Genomic DNA, 20568 nt, shown 5'->3' with positions numbered 1-20568 from the left:
GTCCTTGGGGCTTGATAGACCAGGATGTGGTCCATTCTATTTCTCTCTCTCTCTCTCTCTCTCTCTCTCTCTCTCTCTCTTCTCTCTCTCTCTCTCTCTCTTTCTCCCTCTTAGTTTGCTCTTGGGTGGTCTGGGCAGACCCACTGTATCTTCAGTGCTGTCCTCTGTACTGTATTCTTCTGAAGAGGGGAACAACACAGCTGGGATGGGGGCTGGCCCTGCAGACATCTCTGTTAGTTAGTTCACTGCCTAGTGCTGGTATGTCCCCTCCAGGCATGGCATACCAGGTTGAGGTCTGGTCCCTCTCTCTCTTTCCTGTGGAGACATAAACAGTACCCTCCCCGTGGATGATGCTGTTCCCCCACTATCCATATCCTCTTCTCTTTTTTTCCCTTTTTAATTGCTGCCATATGCATCCCTGGGTTGGGTCTGACCCCTGTCAGAACAACAGGACAGGAGGGGACAGAGGAGAGGGGGAGGTGGGGGAAAGGGAGGGGGAAGCCTACAAGCCCACGGAGAAAGGAACAACAAGAGATCTAAAATCGATGGCAAGGAGGGTGTAGAATGCCTGGTGGGGTTTGATCAAGTGCAATGTAGCCAAGAGGAATTACTGAGAGCTAAATGAAGTTTTAACATGATAGTGGGACAGAAAGAAAGTGAAATAGAGAAAAGAACTAGGAAGCAAAAGACATTTACAAAGGTCTAAACATAGGCATGTATATATGTAAATATATTTAATAGGGATATAGGTCTATGTACCTGTATTTATATGTTAAGTGTCAAGGTAGCAAGTGGACATTGGGCCTCTACTCAAGTCCTCCCTCAACACATTACACTTTGTTCTAATAACCTGGCATTCTGTGATGCTCACCTTCTTGACATGATCACTGAAGTCAAAGTGGGTGCATAAGGAAATGTGGTGAAGAAAGCTGATGGTGCTTGGCTGTCAGGGAAAACCAGTGTCCAACAACCAAAGGGCCAGAAGGTGCAAATGTACGGTGATGATATATAAAGATTATTGTGTTAGTCTGGGTTGACTAGAAAAACAAATTCATGGACACTCATTTGTGTATCAGAAAAAGCTTTATACACAACAGCAGTTGAATATTGAGAAAACATCCCAGCCTAGTCCAAATCATGTCCATAAGTCCAATATTAGCCCAATCTATAAAGTCCTCTTCAGATTCACAAAACACATGCAATGACGCCAAATGCAGGAAGATCACAGGCCAGTGGGTAGGAAGTCTTGTGGACCCAGTGGCATTGTAAGCATCTCAACACGGGCAGGGTTCTCCACGTGGCTTCTCCAGCTCCAGAGGTGCTCCTCCAGCCTCTCTCCATGTGTCTTCTCCACAGGGATGTCTTGCAAGTAGTGAGCCAAGAGAGAGAGTATGTGTCTTCCATCTCCAAGGAGGAATACAAGAGTTCCCAGAATCTTCAGGAGAAAGCCTTGTCCACACAGAGGCCTCATTGGCTATATCCCAATTGACAGGCTAGACCACCCTTGCACTCTTAATCCCCAAATTGACACCAGATTACATAACTACCACACTTATAGTAAAGTCATAAAGGATAAGAAAGATAGGAAAGAGAATAAAATACAGGAGTCAGACACACTTTATGGAAGGATGCTCACCTCAGCTCCTCTTGATGGACCATGTGGAATGGAGTGTGTTGGAGAACTAGGAGAAGTAAGAGCAGAGCCATTACTATCTCTGGATCTTTATAGGCAAGCTGAAGACATGGATACTCAGTAGTTACATATGTCACAACGTAGGTGGTATCTACATTAAGGTCCCTGAGCTCACAGGTGAGCATTGGGGAAAGGTCGGGTGTCGGGAAGAGAGAGCAAAAGGATAATATCTGCTTCTGTAGGGAGATATAAACAACCATGTGCTCACTTTAAGGCAGCATAGCTGTTAAGGGGAGAATCTGTGGGAATGTTTTTAAAACAGGATAAGGTACCTGGACTTTACCTCTAACTTAACAAAGTGGACGCTTTCCTACCGGGAGAAATACCAGCTTTCCAGATTCCCTCTATAACAAATTAGGGAATATAGTCCTCATCATATTTCCTTCAGTGTTAGTTTCCCATAACTGGCTATTAAAAGATAGAGTGTCTGGGGTCTTAAAGGTTTGAAGTTAAAACAAGGGACCATCTAGCAGGGAAGCAACAAAGCCCACAAGGAAGAAGCACACCATCCTGTGTGATCACGAGGTGTTGACCAGATCAGGGATCAGGTATCAGAAGACCCCAAAACAAACAATGATATTGCTGCAAATAAGGGGGGTCAGAGTGGAGACCCAAAGCCCATCTGTAGACAATTGGACATCTCCTTGCAAAATGGTCACAAGGAAGGGACAAGCCAACCAGGGTGCAGTATAGCACCAATGAAACACACAACATTCTTCTAGTTCTTTAATGCCCCTACCTCCATTATCATGACCCCAATTCTACCTTAAAAATCTGGCTAGACTAGAACATGTACACTGGTACAGATAAGAGCTCGTGACACACAGAATCTAGGACAGATAAACCCCTCAGGAACAATAATGGGAATAGAGATACCATGAGGGTAGGGGGAAGGTGGGGGATGTGGCAGTTCAACTTGAGTGAAGGGGCAGAGTCTAGCCTGTCAATCCTTTCATAGCCAATGAGGCTTCTGTGTGGGCATGACCTCCTGAGGATTCTGGGAACTCCTGTTTTCCTCCCTGGAGTCGGGACACACACACTCTCTGCTACACATTCCTGATGACGAGTTACATGTAGCTACACTGATGGACCCAGAGCCCTGGAGCTGGAGGAGCCATGGTTCTACTGCCTCTGGATCCACAAGTCTTTCTACCCACAAGCCTGTGATCTTCCTGCATTCGGTGTCATTGCATGTGTTGTATGAGTGAAGAGGAATTTATAGACTGGTATTGGACATCTGGGTTAATATCGGACTTAGGAACTTGATCTGGATTGGGCTGGGATGTTTTCTTAATATACAATTGCTCTTTGATATAAAGCTTTCTGTTACACATAGATGAGTGTCAATGAATTTGTTTCTCCAGTCTACCCGGACTAACACAGGGGAGAAAGGGGGAACTGACCACAATGATCGATGTATTAACCACCCCCCTCAGAGGGATGAACAACAGAAACATGGTGAAGGGAGACAGCAGACGGTGTAAGATATAAAAATAATAATACTTTATAATTTATCAAGGGGTTTTTGGGTGGGAGGGGGGATGAAGGGAGGGAAAAAAGGAGCTGATACCAAGGGTACAAGGAGAAGAAATGTTTTGAAAATGATGATGGCTACATATGTACAAATTTGCTTAATACAATTGATGTAGGGATTGTTATAAGTACTGTAAGAGCCCCCAATAAAATGATTTCTTTTTAAAAAACACAATATGTTAACATAACAAAGACAGCCCATAGGCATAGAGGTTAGGATTGACCACACGTATTTTTTGGGTGGTGGGGTGGTGGACAGAATCCAATCTATAACACAGACACACAGGAACAAGGAACCTATACTGGATAATTGTAGACTGGCTGGCAGGCATGCTCTTTCTTTATTTGAGATTAAGGAGAAATTTTGCACTAGAGTAATTAAACAAGTAAGCCCTAAGGTCTTGGGTCTCTTAGGTATATGCATCTGGGTAGATGGGACATTTATAGGAAATAGATTTGGTTAGGTTTTGATTTGCTTATGTGGGGTTTAGCATAGCAGAATCTTTGGACAAAGTAGCATCAAATGAATAGGCTTTTCACTCAGAATGATTGCTATTTCAGAAAATGAATTCCTAAAGTACAGGAGGAGATACCTCTATATGCTAATTCCATCTTCTGCTGTCTCTCAGGATAGGCCACATGGGATATAGGACCCATGACCTGTGTCAAGTCAGAGGAAAAATTGACTAGTGTAGCTTTACACTTTATAGATACCGTATATACTCATGTATAAGCCAAGTTTTTCAGCACATTTAAAAAAAATCATTTTACTGGGGGCTCCTACAACTCATCACAATCCATACATACATCCATTGTGTCAAGCACATGTGTACATTTGTTACCATCATCATTCTCAAAACATTTGCTTTCTACTTGAGCCCTTGATATCAGCTCCTCATTTTCCCCCCTCCTTCCCTGCCCCCCTCCCCCATGAACCCTTGATTATTTAGTTATTTATTTTTAAGCCATTTTATTAGGGGCACATACAACTCATTACAATCCATACATACTTTAATTGTGTAAAGCACATTTGTACATTCATTGCCCTCATCATTCTCAAAACATCTGCTCTCCACCTAAGCCCCTGGCATTAGCTCCTCATTTTCCCCCCTCCCTCCCTGCTCCCCACTCACTCATGAACCCTTGATAATTTATAAATTATTATTTTGTCATATGCTAGACTGTCTGATGTCTCCCTTCACCCACTTTTTCTTTTGTCTGTGTCCCAGGGAGGGGGTTACATGTAGATCCTTGTAATCAGTTCCCCCTTTCTACCCCACCCTCACCATATCACCACTCACCACTGGTCCTGAAGGGATCATCCACCCTGGATCCCCTTTGTTTCCAGTTCCCATCTGTACCGGTGTACATCCTCTGATGTAGCCAGATTTGTAAGGTAGAATTGGAATCATGATAGTGGGGGGAGGAAGCATTTAAGAACCAGTTGTATGTTTCATCATTGCTACCCTGCACCTTGACTAGCTAGTCTCCTCCCTGCAGCCCTTCTGTAAGGGAGTGTACAGTCCAGTTGCCTACAGATGGACTTTGGGTCTCCACTCTGCACTCCCCCTCATTTACAATGATTTGATTTTTTTGTTCTTTGAGGCCTGATCCCTTCGACACCTTGTGGTCACATAGGCTGGCGTGCTTCTTCCTTGTGGGCTTTGTTGCTTCCGAGCTAGATGCCCACTTGTTTATCTTCAAGCCTTCAAGACCCCAGACGCTATATTTTTTGATAGCCAGGCACTATCAGCTTTCTTCACCACATTTGCTTATGCACACATTTGTCTTTAGTGATCATATCGGGAAGTTGGGCACACAATGATAAGATTTTTTGTTCTTTGATGCCTGATACCTGGTCCCTTCTACACCTCATGATTACACAGGCTGGTGTGCTTCTTGCATGTTCAGCACATTTTAAATGCAGTATTTGTGGTAAAATGTGTTGCCTTGGCTGATATTCAGGTCAGCTTATACTTGAGTATATAGGGTAAGTGATGAAACATTGCTTAGAAGCATTTATACAAGGATTTGATGTTCGAGACTGAGAGAAGAGTTTTGCTTTGCTGATCAAGATCAAATTGCCCCATAGCTAATCTTTTGTTTCACATTGTGGCTTTGTGCAAAAGTCCCGCTGACATGTAAGGAGTTGGAAATTGACAACTCGGCTATGTCGTTTCTGAAACATCCTCTTTTTTTTTTTATATTGCCCCTTTTTGTTTTAACCAAGAGCCTGATTGTGAATTTTTATTAATAGAGTTATAGTATCACTGAATTAGTGTACTGGGTAGGGCAGGTAGGTGGCTTACCAAATGTTTTATTTCTTGCTCATTCTGAGTTAGTACAGGCAGAGTTCCGGACAAGAGGAGGCGCCCCCATCCTGAAACTGAATGAGTACCCTGCAGAGTGCACAGCCTTCTTGAAAGTGGTTTGCATTTCCTCCAGGAAGAGTAACGGGGGGAATCATGCAGTCTTTCCAGTGGCATCAATTCCATTTGTGTTTCATTAACCAAAGCCAGTCTACAGGTGAGAAAATGGCATCTTTGTGGGGGGGGGGGGGCGCATTTTACTGGGTGTCCAGAAGGCGAGGAAGACAAGGCAATTGTGAAACTTTAATAAGACTTAGCACACTGGGTAAAGCCCCATTTCTTTGTCTGTGTGTAGGAAGTTGTCTATGAACATGGTGTGATTTCTCTTTGGAGCAAGGAGGACATCCCGGGAAGAGGAGAGGCCTGTGTGTAGGTGAGTGAAGGGGCTGGGGAAAGGGGAAGCATTCTCTCTGCAAGCTCCCCTCCTCCACGGGGCATCCAGAGCTGTACATTATAGTACCAGACATGCCTCTTAAAGGTCTAAGGCCACAATAAAAATCCAGCTCCTTTGGCATTGATCTATTTAATCAGTCCTCTTTTCTTTGTAACTGTTCATTATGAATGAGGTAAGGATTTACATATCAGCTCATGATTTGTGCATTCAACAACTTAATCAATTTTTCGAATTTCCCAATGGGTTGCCCTACCTCCCCTCACCACCCCCCACCCCACCCCACCCCCGCCATTTCCTTTACAGAACATTAATCAAGTTTCTTTTAAAGGGTATTTAACATCTTTCTAAAAAAAAATTTAAATCACTTTATTGGGAGCTCGTACAACTAAATATTTTCCCTTATCAACAGTAACAATATATCCCACACACATCTCCCAGGTAGAATCTGATATATAGAGATGCTTGGTCAAAGAGCATGCATGTTTTCATCTCTTCCACCCTTGCTTGTTGGAATTGTATGTGCCTACCCATTTCTTATTATCACGTTAATGTGAGTAGCAGCAATCTTTTAAATCTTTGCCAGTTTGACAACTCTAAAATAGTATTTCCTTACCATTTTAACACCCATTCCCTTTGCTATTTGTGAGACTTAACAACTTTTGATAAATAATGGGCCATTTCATTATTGAATGAATTGCCTGGGTTACTTTTCTCTAAAACACTTGCATTTTATTCTAAAAATATTTCTGTAAGAGTACCATCCATTATAAAGAAAACAACAAAACTTTCTTGTGAATTAAGCAAAGGTTTGAGAGCCAATCAGTTTTTTTCATTTGACATTTGATACACCTTTTATTTCATGTCATTGATTACAATTCCCACAATATAACATTTCTCCCACTTTCTCCCGGTCTTTCCTGTTCCTCCCATTCCTCCTTTCCTAGAGCTTCTGAACTTTGTCCTTGAGTAAACTGATGCCCTTTGGATTTTATGTCCGTGATTATTCTAAGATGTGCCTACCTCCCTAGTGCTACTGTTCCCTATAGGCCTATCTATTGTTTGGCTGAAAATTGAACCATGGGAGTGAGTTTATTTCTACACCTGAAGGATGACTAGGCTTGAAGGTTGCACTAGTTTCTGTATGACCAGTAAGTCTAGTGTTTTTGATGATTTTTGAGTTTTGTTCCACATTTTCTCCCACTCTATATAGGGCTTTCTAATGTGGTGTAATGTGATCATTTTGTACTGTGATCCCTTTCCGAGCAGTTGGTAGTGGTAGCTGGGTACTATCTAGTCCTTTTGGTCTGTTATGGAAACTGATGTTCGTATGGTCCATCCATTCACTGGGCTAATAATTCCCATGCTGCTTCAGTTTTCTTCCTTTTCTTTCTTCTGGACAGGGAGAGAACAAGAATTACATCTTACATGGTCTCTCATGAACTTTTAAGACCGCAGTCACTAGTCTCCAAAGTAGGCTATCTCTGTGGGCTCTCTTATGCCAATGGACATGCATGTGCCCTAAGACTCAGGTTCTGAGCCCCTAGGCCCAGGAACCCATCCTTCAAGGTGTTTGGTTATGTCTAAGAAGGCTTCATAACTTTGCTTCCTGTATGGCCCCCACACTCATGGATGTGTTTGCAGCAAAGGTCAACATACATGTACAAATATTGTCTGCCAAACCTAATATTGCTCATGGGCATGCTCCCACAATCACTCAGCCTCTACTCTGACCATTGTCATTGCAGGGGAGCCCCCCCATTTTACTGTTCTCACTTATGACTGAGGACGTGTTTCCTTTCATTTTATCATTTACCTGCTCATCTCCCCCTCCCCCTTCTTGTTCTTCATAGTATACTTTATTCTTTTGAGCAGTTTTAGGTTTTCAGGAAAATTGCTCAGGAAGTACAGAATGTTCCCATATTCCCTCTGCCCTTTTCTATACATTTCTGCTATTACTAATATCGTAGGTGAGTGTGGTATATTTGTTAGGATTGATGAACCAATGTTGATGCATTGAGTTTACTCTTTGTGCCTTTTCTTTTTTTGTTTTACTGTTTGGGGATACATTTTTTTTAAATCTTCTATTTTACATAAATTTTTTTCTTTTTTTTATCGTTTTATTAGGGGCTCATACAACTCTTATCACAATCCATACATACATCAATTGTGTAAAGCACATTTGTACATTCATTGCCCTCATCATTCTCAAAACATTTGCTCTCCACTTAAGCCCCTGGCATCAGCTCCTCATTTTCCCCTCTCCCCTCCCCTCATTGTGAGGAGAGGAGGGTCCCCAACAAATCATCACAGGTCCGGTACGCGCAATTGTACAGCGATAATAAGTAAAGCTTATAGTAAAGACATAGCATGAGAGGTAGAAGAGAGATCGGAATGATGGAGTCAGACACAATTCATGGTAGCATGCTCACTTCAGCCCCACTTGGTGGTCCTCGTGGGGGGAGCCCAGCCGTGAGAGCAGGAGAGAGCCCCAACTTTATTGCTAACCAAAGGATATATCTCCTTAAGGGGGCATGGTTACAGGTAACCACAGGTCACAGGAAGGGGCAGTACAATAGGCATACACATCATAGGAAGGGGATGTATGATAGGCATAAGCGTGACAGGAAGGGGATGAGCTAGGGGTGTGCCCAAAGGAATGGGAGGGACTAGGGGTATACAAGTGACAAGATGGGTGGATCCTAGATTCATGGTGGTGGCCTAACCTTGGTCACTCTTGGGCGGGCTTGACCTCTCTGGGGTCTCCTACAAGGAAACAGACAACTAGTATCCTTATCAGAAGCAAGTGGGATCTACTTGTTGTGGGATAAACAGTGGTGACTGCTTGCTCTAGATGGCTGATAGCTCTTAGGGAGAATGACCCCTGATCTACTCCTGATGGCCTCCAAGTGCATAGTCATTCACAAGCAGCTAAGTTTGGCATGTATTTGGGGGAGACCACTGGGAGAAATCCTTCTGTTTCCCACAATTCCCCCTTTTGTTTTATACATAAAATTCAAAAGAGCCACAGTGGCTACATGGTTATTTTGTATACACTGAAAGCTGTCAAGGCAAAACTTCATGATCCAATTAATATAGCCAAAAAATCAGGCTTATGGTAAACGTTTTTAATTCAAGCATGGAGGATAAAGTCCCCCTAAGCCCATTTTCTATTGGAGGAAGTTATGAGAGGGTTTGGATGCCACGGCGGGAAGAAAATGAGAAAATAGGAATGTCTGCTTCTATCGGGAGAATGAATCAACCATGTGCTCACTGTAAGGCAGCACAGCTTTAGAGGGAGAAACTGTGGAAAAGATAGATTACCGCAGGAAAATGTACTCGGACTATATCTCCAACTACCAGAGTAGTTTCCTACCATGGAACACTGGCTTTCCAGAATCCCTCCGCACACGTCAGGGATTAAGTCCCAGTTTTATTTCCATTAGTGCTAGTATCCCACATTTCCCCTTTATGCATTACGTTTAAGATTCAATAGTGTCACAGAGGCAACATGGTCTCTTTTCATATCTCTTAGCTTCCTATAGAAGCGACACGAGACTGCGAGCATCAAAATTATGATGATAAACAACACAGTCAGACTAGAGCTTAAGCTATGAGAAATGCTTTGTGCCCAAGCTCGCGGGTCCAACCCTTCCATGCCATTCACCAATTGCTTAATCATATCAGAGCCAGGAGACGCCTCAAGCTTGTCTTTGAATGTATAGAAAATGTCCTTCTTAAGCTGATCAACATCTAATGAAATGTTTCCCTTAAACCCTTGCAAACGTTTCCTAATCAAATTCCAATCATGCAATGTTACACAGAAATCAGTTACATTCCAGCATTAATTAACAAATCCAAAATCTTGATCTTTCAGCAAAGCAACAGTTTGTAGTAATAGTCCAGTCACTATTGTATGAAATTTTCAGCTTTGACAGAGTCACAGATTGTCCCTTAGACAGCAGCAGCGATGAAGAAATAGCTCAGCAGACGGAAATCGCCATTCTCAGGAATCTGGGAGGTCTTCTTGGCATTTAGAATAACTTCAGTAGCAGGACAGGGTCAGGTCACGCATCAGCTTCCCTCCTTTCTTCTGGGCCTGGCCGGCTGAAGAGAAACCCACCTGTCTCCTTTACCTGTGAAGACATAAACAAATAGCCCCTCTCTTCGGGTGTCAGTGACCTGGAAAAAGACTTATGATTACGCTTTTGTGTTCCCTTCGTGTCCTTCATGTCCATCTTTCTCCGAACGTGGTTGCGTCCTAAGGGGAGTCCATCAGCTCTATTCTGCAGAAACATAAATGTATAGGCCTTTCTCCAGGTGACAAATGGACCTAGATCCCAAACATGATTCCCATCATCTTGGGATTCTTCAGAATCAGCTTCTCTGTAGAAGTGAAAATGTGTTTATCTGCCCTAATTTTGTTGCAAGCTTTTAGTAAGGAAAAAAGTTTTTTGGTTAAATTGACCAAATAAAATTCATCATACATTAGGTTCCTCTTCTCCCCCTCCTGTTTTAACAATGCAAATGTTAAAGCACTGCTGGCAATCTCAGTTAACTTGCTTGGTTTTGAACCAGGAAAACTACTAGTTAGATAGCCGTTATTGTTATGTAAATGTTGGCTGCCAGCTCTCAGAGAATTAAGAGAGCTAAATTGTGAGAATTTCTTACCACACTCTGGGTTTGAAAGACTGACAAAATTCATAATAAATTTGTTCAGCTGTTCTTGAAGTAATTTACCAAACAGACATTTTTTTGTCCAAGCTTACCAATAAAGTTACAGGTTCAATTAAGCCACTTTGCCCTTCAGGCTTCTTACACTGTTTGATTTTACAATCTTGCAATAGTCTCTCTTGGTTAAGTTCACTCATTCCTTCCAAGCTGGATTTAGAGGAAGTTAATGGGCGGGTATTAGGCCCTCATGAATGCCCTAAGGTGGCAAGAACCCCATATCCAGAGTTGAAAAACCCTTTTCCTCCAATTTCTAATTCCATGTGGGGGTGCTGTTGTTTCCCCACAACAGCATTCCAAAAGACCCCTTGACTTAAAGGGTGGTTAGACTTAAGTACTCTTTCCTGAAAGATAATGAATTTTTACTCTAGAAGTGAAAGAAAACAAAGATTGGCTTAAGCGATCTTTCTTTATAAACCATGGTATATCAGATTTTATCACTGCCTTAATTTCTTCATAATCCTGATTCATAATTCTAGCAACACCTTGAGAATTTAGGTTGGAATTTCCTAATAAACATCCTATAGTTCTTTTAGGTAGCGGACCCCAATTACCACTCTTAATGATTCCTGATTTAATCACAGCTTTTGGCTTTTCCTTGCAACTCTGATCAACTCCAGTATTAATTTTAATTTCTTGAGTACTTAGGTTAAAACTTCCTGATAAAAACTGTATTGCTCTTTCAATAAGAGGCTCCTGATTTTTAGAATCAACAAACTGCTGTGAGTACTTCTGAGCCATCTCTAGGTTAGTCAAGCCAACTGCAGAGGCTGGGCTTTTGCCTGTTTGGCTAGGTGTGGTCTCCTGCTGTGAGATTCAGTGATACCTGCACTTCCTCTCTAAGATCTTCTTTGCTCCGGCAAGCAGACACCTTGCCTCCCACGCTTTGCTGGGCGGGGTCTGTATCAAGCTCTTTCCACTATTTTCCCGCTGGGAAACCTTTGCTAATGGCAACCCTTTTCTGTTGAATTTTGAGCCACATTGACTTGCCCAGTGAGTTCCCTTCCTACAGCATGGGCAAAGTTCAGGGTCATTTAAACCCAAATTAGGTGGCCCTGGCCCATGCTCTGACATAGGCCGCAACCTGCTCTGCCTACACTCGTTGAATATGACCTGTCTTCCCACAACTAAAGCACTTTCTTCTTGGTTTGGTGTAATTTGCCAAGGCAACTGCCATGCGGTTCAGTTGGCCTTGTATTCCTCTGTCTCTACATTCCTGCATATTCTGAAATTATCTATCAGCGTTCCCTGTTCCCTATAGAGAACACTGTGAATCCCTTTTGGGTGCTGCTTGTCAGGCTCCCTGTCTATAACTCTCACGGGATAAACCACTCTAAATTCTAAATCTGCATCCTGAGCTATGCTCTTCTCTACCTGTGAAAGCAAAAGTGCCTTCCTGCACCCTGCCTCTTTGCTTTTCACTTCCCGAACCTCACCTTCTACGTTAAATCTCTCCACTTGCTTTTCTTTGGCTCTAATCTCATCTCTCCCTCCAGCACTGACTTGCTTGATAGTATCGTGATTCCCTACACTATACTCTGGTGTGGCGCAGATGCTTCTGGTGTGATATCTCCTTCTGATTCAGTCTTGTCTCATCTGCCTGATACTCATTCTGCCTGCTTCTCACCTGATTTAAGTCTGCGTAGCTTAGAGGCTTCTCACTGCTCTGCTGGACTTGTTCCTTTACTCTCTCACCCTGCTCCAACACTGCTTTAATCTGCACCCACAGAACCCAGGTCTCCATGGGTATGCTCTGTCCTTCCCTGTGAGCTTTTCTTAAGTTAATGCTGTCTTATCCCAGATCTCCATATCAAAGGTTCCTGACTCCGGAAAAGAAGAATTAAATGTCTTTATCAATTGAAGAAACTCTTTCATTCTCTTATTTGTTACCTTTACCTTTTGTTTCTTCAAGAGGTGGCAAAGCGTGATAACATACTCTGTATCCTTGATCTTTGCCTGACCCATATCTCACTCGGACTAAAAACACACTTAAAAAAATAAACTCAAAAAAAGTTCTCCCAATTCACCCTCTCTGTCCGATGAGGCCATACAATTGTTACATGGGATATAACGCAAAGGAGTTCTTTTCCTATAAGGCCACACGTGATGGGCGCCATCTGTGGGGAGAGGAGGGTCCCCAACAAATCATCACAGGTCCAATAGGCGCAATTGTACAGCGATGATAATAAGTAAAGATTATAGTAAAGTCATAGCATGAAAGGTAGAGGAGAGATTGGAATAATAGAGTCAGACACAATTCATGGTAGCATGCTCACCTCAGCCCCACTTGGTGGTCCTTGGGGTGGGAGAGCCCAGCCACGAGAGCAGGAGAGAGCCCCAACTTTATTGCTAACCAAGGGATATATCTCCTTAGGGGGGCATGGTTACAGGTAACCACACGTCACAGGAAGGGGCAGTACAATAGGCACACACATTGTAGGAAGGGGATGTATGATAGGCATAAGCGTGACAGGAAGGGGATGAGCTAGGGGTGTGCCCATCAGAATGGGAAGGTCTAGGGGTATACATGTGACAAGATGGGCGGACCCTAGATTCATGGTCACCCTTGGGCGGGTTTGACCTCTCAGGGGTCTCCTACAAGGAAACAGGCAACTACTATCCTTATCAGAAGGGAGTGGGCCCTACTTGTGGGATAAACAGCGGTGGCTGCTTACTCTAGATGGCTGATAACTCTTGGGAAGAATGACCCCTGATCTACTCCTGATGACCTCCAAGTGTATAGTCATTCGCAAGCAGCTAAGTGTGACATATATTTGGGGGAAACAACTTGGGAGAAATCCTTCTGTTTCTCATACCTCATGAACACTTGATAATTTATAAATTATTATTTTGTCATATCTTGCACTGTCCGACATCTCCCCTCACCCACTTTTCTATTGTCCATCCCACAGGGAGGAGGGTATATGTAGATCCTTGTAATCGGTTCCCCCTTTCCACCCCACCTTCCTGGTATTGCCACTCACACCACTCGTCCTGAAGGGATCATCCACCCTGGAATCTCTGGGTTTCCAGTTCCCATCTATACCAGTGCCCATCTTCTGGTCTAGCCAGATTTGTAAGGTAGAATTGGGATCATGATAGTGGGGGGGAGGAAGCACTTAGGAACTAGAGGAAAGTTGTATGTTTCATTGTTGCTACACTGCATCCTGACTGGCTTGTCTCCTCCCCGAGACCCTTCCATAAGGGGACAATACATCAAATTTGTTTATATTTTCTGCCCTTTAGTGTCATTTGTCCCCAAATCTAAATCCATTTGTATTTGTCTTTTACTTATATTTAATCTTTATTCAGTTATAGTTTCTTTTTGTTTTATGCTATGACTGCAGAAAATTGACAGAGAAATTTCAACGTTAGTAAAGTTTTATTGTGTGTACATTCATAGATTTATTCAAGCCATGTTCAGATACCTCCTGTACAGTATTTTCCATCCTTAGGAGTTACTGATAAACAAAACCAACAAAGAGCTTTGCTTTCATAGACCCTAAAGAAGTGACTGAGGTGGGAATAGTAAAAAATTACAATATACCATCTTTCCTGCAAGCAAAATAATGCAGGGAAGAGGGAGAGAGTGTTCCGGGTTGATACGTGAGATACTTTGGTCACACCAGTGACGTTTAAGCAGAGGCTTCAGTGAGGGCAGACAGCAAGCTCTGACTCTTGGGAGGGAAGCCCATTCCAAGTGGAATGTGCCTCAGCTCCTAAAAGGAGCCAATTTGCTATTAAAGCTCACTGCCACCGAGTCCATTACGACTCCTGGAGAGCCTGGAGGCCAGAGTGGAATTGCGCCTGGGGGGTTCCGAGACTGCACCTCTTTAGTAAATTCTTAGTAGTCCATTGACATTGAAGATGTATGGTTGGATCAATACCAGGCTGGCTTCTAGCAGCAAGTGACCTTGAGTCACCCCCACCCATGCGGAGCTGACCAGAGCTTGCTGAAACTACTAGCAGCAAGTGGCCTTGAATCTCCCACACACATACCTGCAGAGCTGACCAGAACTGGCTAATGGCTCGCTTTGTTCTCAACCCGCCGCTCTGCACCCAGCACTGGCACGGCCCGTTTGGCTCAGTGCCCGCTTTGTTCTTGTCCACCACTCTGCACCCGGCACGAATACACCCGGAACCAGGAAGACACTTTGCATTCCAGAAACCCGGACATACCTCTCCATATAAGCAGCAGCCCTGTAGCCTGGATGCGACTCCCCCAGCCCGGACATTGTGGACTGTGGGACTTCGCCCAGGCTGGGGTTTTTTCTCCCTAATAAAGCCTGTTTGTTCTAATTTGACTGATTTGGCTTCTGGCGCCTCTCGATTCGCTTACAGAAGGGTAGTGGATATCCTATTTTAAATAAAAACAACAGAATTGTTGCTACATTTTCTGCAGATGTAGCTCTTTCTGAATTTAACTTCTCGGGCATTCTTTTCCTTTTGAAAATTTAATTATTTCCTTTCCTCAGGTAAAGACTCGTCCTTCATTCCTCCTCCTCCAGCTGTTGTGCTTTATTCTCCGTTGTTATCCATATACGAGGTCTTTTGGGTTTCCTCTCTTATTTCCCTTCTCCTTATTTTCAGAATCCATTTCTGTGTCTTTTTCCTCTGCCCTCTGAGATGTTCTCTTAGGCTTTTTTCCTCCCCATTTCCATCATCTCCAGTAAAAAAGTTAACCTTCCCTGAGCCATCTCTGGAGATAAAGTGCTTGCCCAAAGCTCCAGTTTCCTTCTCCCACAGATCTCCTATTCCTTCCAGTGCACCCTTTCTTCCACGGCATCTACGGCCCATTCCGCCACTAAAGGCAATGACCACAGGGAGGCAGGTTAAGAAGCGCACCACCACCTCACCCTAGCGTCCCACAGACCATCTCTGCAGCCATCTCCTCCGGGTGCCATTTCTCCGAGTGAGCCACCCGTTGCTGTTGCTAGGTGCTGGCGGGTGGGTTCTGACGCATAGCGACCCGTGGCAACCGAACCAATCACCACTGAGGCCTGGTTCATCCTCAGTGCGTGTGTCGGAGCCATTGCGGCAGGCCATCTGGCCCGGCTCTTCCTCCTTTCACTGCGCTTCTACTTTACCAGAGATGAGGCCCTGTTCCAGGGACTGGCCTCTCCTGAAAACATGTCCAAAATGCACTTCTGGCCACCTTGGATTTTTGGTTTAGAAATCCATGGTACTTTATTCTTGGCCAGAACCATAATTCCAATGCATTGATTTTTCTCCAGTCGTCTTTACTCAATGTCCAACTTTCACATGTGTAGAAAGTGATCGAAAATACCATGGCTTGAGTCCTCAAAATGACACCCTGATTCTTCAACATTATCTGTGACCTTCTGTACTTCAAGCCCCCAAAGCTTGGTTTGCATCCCTCCTTTCCTACTAAAGATCATTGTCCTGGCAATTTTCCCCTCTGTCCCTGCCTTATTAACCCCTCTCTTTTGGATTATCCCATTAGGATAAAACATGCTGTAATTTCTCCCTTCTCACAAAATTATTACATAAAACCACCTAAGAGAAAGCTGAGGCTCAGAAAGCATTACAGTCTAGAAAACTCACGGGGGAAGTCCTACCCCATCCTAAAATAGACTCACGATGAGTCAGAATTGACCCCATGGCAGTGAGTTTGTTTGGGGGGTTAGTTCTGTTTCTGTGTTTAGTTTTGGTTTGGGTTTTGTTTAACTCCTTAAAAGGTTGGTTCTATAGTTTCTACTTCCTTTCCATTCTCTGTTTAACTCGCTCTAGTAAAGCTTTTGTGCTATCCACACCAAGAATTCTTTTGCTGAAACATTTGATGATCTCCATAATGCCAAATCCAACAGACAGTTTTTATTCCTCATCAGACCCAATTTTTAAAAAATCACTTTTTCGGGGGCTCATACAATTTGTATCACATACATCTATTGTGTCAAGCACATTTGTACATCTGTTGCCATCATCATTCTCAAAATGTTTGCCTTCTACTTGAGCCCTTGATATCAGCTCCTCATTTTTCCCCCTCCATCCCCTCCCCCCCCTCCCTCACGAACCCTTCATAATTCATAAATTATTATTAGTTTGTCATATCTTACACTGTCCGATGTCTCCCCTCGCCCCCTTCTCTGTTGTCCATCCCCCCAGGGAGGAGGTCATACATAGATTCTTGTAATCAGTTCCCACTTTCCACCCCACATTCCCTCCACTCTCCAGGCATGGCTACTCTCACCACTGGCCCTGACGGGGTCATCTGTACTGGATTCCCTGTGTTTCCAGTTGCTATCTGTACCAATGTACATCCTCTGGTTTAGCCAGATTTGTAAGGTAGAATTGGGATCATGATAGTGATGGGGAGGAAGCATTTAAGAACTAGAGGAAAGTTATGTGTTTCACCATTGCTACCCTGCACCCTGGCTGGCTCATCTCCTCCCCACAACCCTTCAGTAAGGGGTGTCCAGTTGCCTACCGATGGGCTTTGAGTCTCCACTCTGCACTCACCCTCATTTATAATGATATGATTTTTTGTTCTTTGATGCCTGATACCTGATCCCTTTGACACCTCGTGGTCACACAGGCTGGTGTGCTTCTTCCATGTGGGCTTTGTTGCTTCTGAGCTAGATGGCTGCTTGTTTATCTTCAAGCCTTTAAGACCCCAGACGCTAAAGCTCTGAATAGCGGGGCACCATTAGCTTTCTTCACCACATTTGCTTATGCACACATTTGTCTTCAGTGATCATATCAGGAAGGTGGGCACTCACTGATACGATTTTTTGTTTTTTGATGTCTGATACTTGGTCCCTTCTACACCTCATGGTCACACAAGCTGGTGTGCTTCTTCCATGTGGGCTTTGTTGCTTCTGAGCTAGAAGGCCACTTGTTTATCTGCAAGCCTTTAAGATCCCAGACGCTGTATCTTTTGATAGCCGGGCAGCAACAGCTTTCTTCACCACATTTGCTTATGCACACATTTGTCTTCAGCGATCCTGTTGGGAAGGTGTGCATCATGGAATGCCAATTTAAGAGAACAGCGTGTTCTTGCATTGAGTAAGTACTTGAGTGGAGGTCCAATGCCTAATCTGACCCAATTTATTGATAGCATTTGGCCATTGTTTTCAATTGCTCTATGGGTACAGTTTCTTCAATGAGCTACCAACAATCCTACTTTCTCTTATTTTTTCCTTCTACCCTCTGGTGGCTTCTTTTCTTGTTTGTTCGTTCCTCTTTGCCATCTACTCTGTGGGTGACTTTATTTAATCTCAAAATGGAAAACTAAACCAAATCCCGTTATTGAGCTGATTCCGACTCAAAGCAGCCCTATACTGTATATGTTTCCAAGGCTGTAACTCTTCATGGGAGCAGACATCCTTAGTCTTCTCCTGCAGAGTGGCTAGTGAGTATGAACTACCAGCCCTATCGTTCACAGTCCAGTACCTCACCCACAACAGCACCAGGGTTCCATGTTCAATCAGTAGTCCTCTCGTTCCTTGAGACTTCCTCACCCCCACTATCATGACTCCAGACCTGCCTCTCACTGAGGGCTAGAGTGGAGCATGTGCACAGGTACAGGTAAGGGATAAGAGCTCACGACACACAGAATCCAGGAACAGGAATAGGAGTAGCAATACCAGGAGGGGAAGGGGAATGTGGGGAGTTGAGGGGAGGAAGAGGAAACCGATCATAATGATCGACACATAACCACCCCCAGCAGGAGGATAGACAACAGAAACCATGAGGGAAGGGAGACAGCGATTGGTGTAAGATATTGAGAATAATAATAATAATAATTTGTAATTTATCATGGGGTCATGAGGGTGGGGGGGAAGAGCTGATACTAAGGGCTCAATAGAAATTAATGTTTAGAAAATAATGATGGCAACATATGTACATATATGCTTGATATAATTGATGTATGGGTTGTTATAAGAGCTGTAAGAGCCTCCAATAAAATGACCTTTTAATAAGAAAACAAAATCTAAAATAGAACTCTTAATTAATCCATTCACACCTTTTACCTAATCTTCTCTATGTTTTTTGGTTTTGTTTTGTGTTGTTTTTAAAGATCAAAATCATGCTTTATTTATTCAAGCCACAAACTTATCTTGGCTTTTTTTTTCTCCTCTTGTACCAAAATAGCAAATTATGTCAGCTCTTCCTTTAGAGAGTATCTTAAACCTGATCACTTCTCATTACCTCCCCCACTACCACCCTAATACAAGCCACCATCACCCCTTATATAGATTACTATAGTAACGTCACTGGTCTCCTTGCCCCCACCACAACCACCTCCTATGCTTATTTTCCATGAATGATCCTTTTAAATGTAAATCAGACTATGCCATTCCTTGGCTTAAATCAGCCCAGTGGCTTCCTGGCTTACTCAAAAGTGAAAACTAACAATTTTCCAATAGCCTCTAAGTCCCATGAGATCTGTCCTCCACCTACTTCTCTGACCTTTTCTCCATTCCAGCCACTCTGGTCTCCTTCCTCTTTGCTGATCAAAGTAAACCCTTGCAATTGTTATTCCATCAGTGGGGAATAGTCTTCCCACAGATATCTGCAAGGCTCCATGAAATCTTCTAGGACCACCAAAGCTCCCTGCTTAATTTTTTTCTATAAAGATTTTACCTCCTAACATATAAAGAAAAATATCAATTACCAGGATACCAATATTTGTGTATTGCCTCTACTCATTAGAATGTGAGGTCAGCTGGGACAGGGTCTGGATTATCTTCCTCACATCTTGAACCATGCCAGTAGAGATGGAAGCTCAGTAAATATGAACAGATTACTAACTCTTCTTGTCTCACTGCCGAAATCAGCTGGCTTTGGCATGAACTCATCCCTGTCCCTTTCATTTCCACAGCCACTGCCCGTGGTTAGACCTTCTCTGTTTGCTTCCCCTCCCAAGTGGCCTCCCTCTAATTTTACTCCTCTCCAGTAAAGTCCTCTGGCATCATCACTTGCCTTTTTGAATTCTTCAGTAGCCTTCCATTGATCACTGGATAAAAGCCAAACTTTTAAATATTCAGTTAGTGGTTAGTAAGCTATCTACTCCAGAAACGGTGGCAAGTGCTCACATTAGAGTAATGGTCATGAGATCTGTTCGTCTTTCCATCTTAGTTATTTTATTTCATTCATATAAGTGTACCTTCCAGCCCCCATGTCACCTTGAGTATTATCTGCCTCTAGAGTTCTAGAGCTATTGTCATTTAAATCAAGATTAATTAACTTTTTAAAAATTTCTCTGTCATACTAGACACATTTCAAGTTCTCAGTAGCCACATGTCGCCATTTAGAAGTGGAGTCCTTGGATGATATCAATAACTGCACTTGGCTGCTAACTATGAGGTTGGCAGTTTGCATCCTCTCTGAGGGACCTAAAAAAAAGGGCCTTTTGATGTCTGTAGTATTAAATTAAAAGTGGTAGGGGGGAGTGGGGTGCTAGCCCCACCCGCTGCTAGAACTCACTGGTTCAGTAATACTACTTCTGGGTTCAGTAATGCACAATTGTACGGTTGAGATATATAAGTACTATATTAAAGTCATCGAGAGCATGAGAGATATTGCGATAATGCAGTCAGACATATTACATGGTAGCATTGCTCACCTAAGCCCAGCTTGGTGGTCCACGTGGAGAGAGGGGGAAGGGAAGAAGGGCAAGGGAACAAGGGAGAGGGGGAAGAGAGGCGAGTGACCAGGGAGTGAGCAGCAAGGAGGTCAGAGAGCTCTAGATTGCTGACTCACACCTATATACCTTTTGGGGGCAAGCCAGCCCACTAATTACAGGTAGAGACATACATCACAGGGAGGAGCTGCACTATAGGTTACACAGCAATGAGTGGGTGGTCTAGGGGTTGGTCTCTGGGTCT

The 20568-nt window shown here is 43.4% G+C and overlaps 1 protein-coding gene across 1 annotated transcript in view; it reads left to right on the top strand.

The window, feature by feature from the left end:
* Positions 1 to 20568, top strand: part of ZNF565 (zinc finger protein 565) — a 52798-nt gene that overhangs the window by 8575 nt on the left and 23655 nt on the right. Inside the window, exons 2-3 of the mRNA XM_045292899.1 lie at positions 5569 to 5752; positions 5891 to 5968. The gene's annotated coding sequence lies outside the window, so the exon portion shown is untranslated. The remainder of the gene's footprint in view (positions 1 to 5568; positions 5753 to 5890; positions 5969 to 20568) is intronic.

This window comes from Echinops telfairi, unplaced genomic scaffold (assembly GCF_000313985.2).
Source record: "Echinops telfairi isolate 266 unplaced genomic scaffold, ASM31398v2 ScPeMD7_655;HRSCAF=1070, whole genome shotgun sequence".
NCBI lineage: Eukaryota > Metazoa > Chordata > Mammalia > Afrosoricida > Tenrecidae > Echinops > Echinops telfairi.
This window is presented reverse-complemented; position numbering and strand designations above follow the sequence as displayed.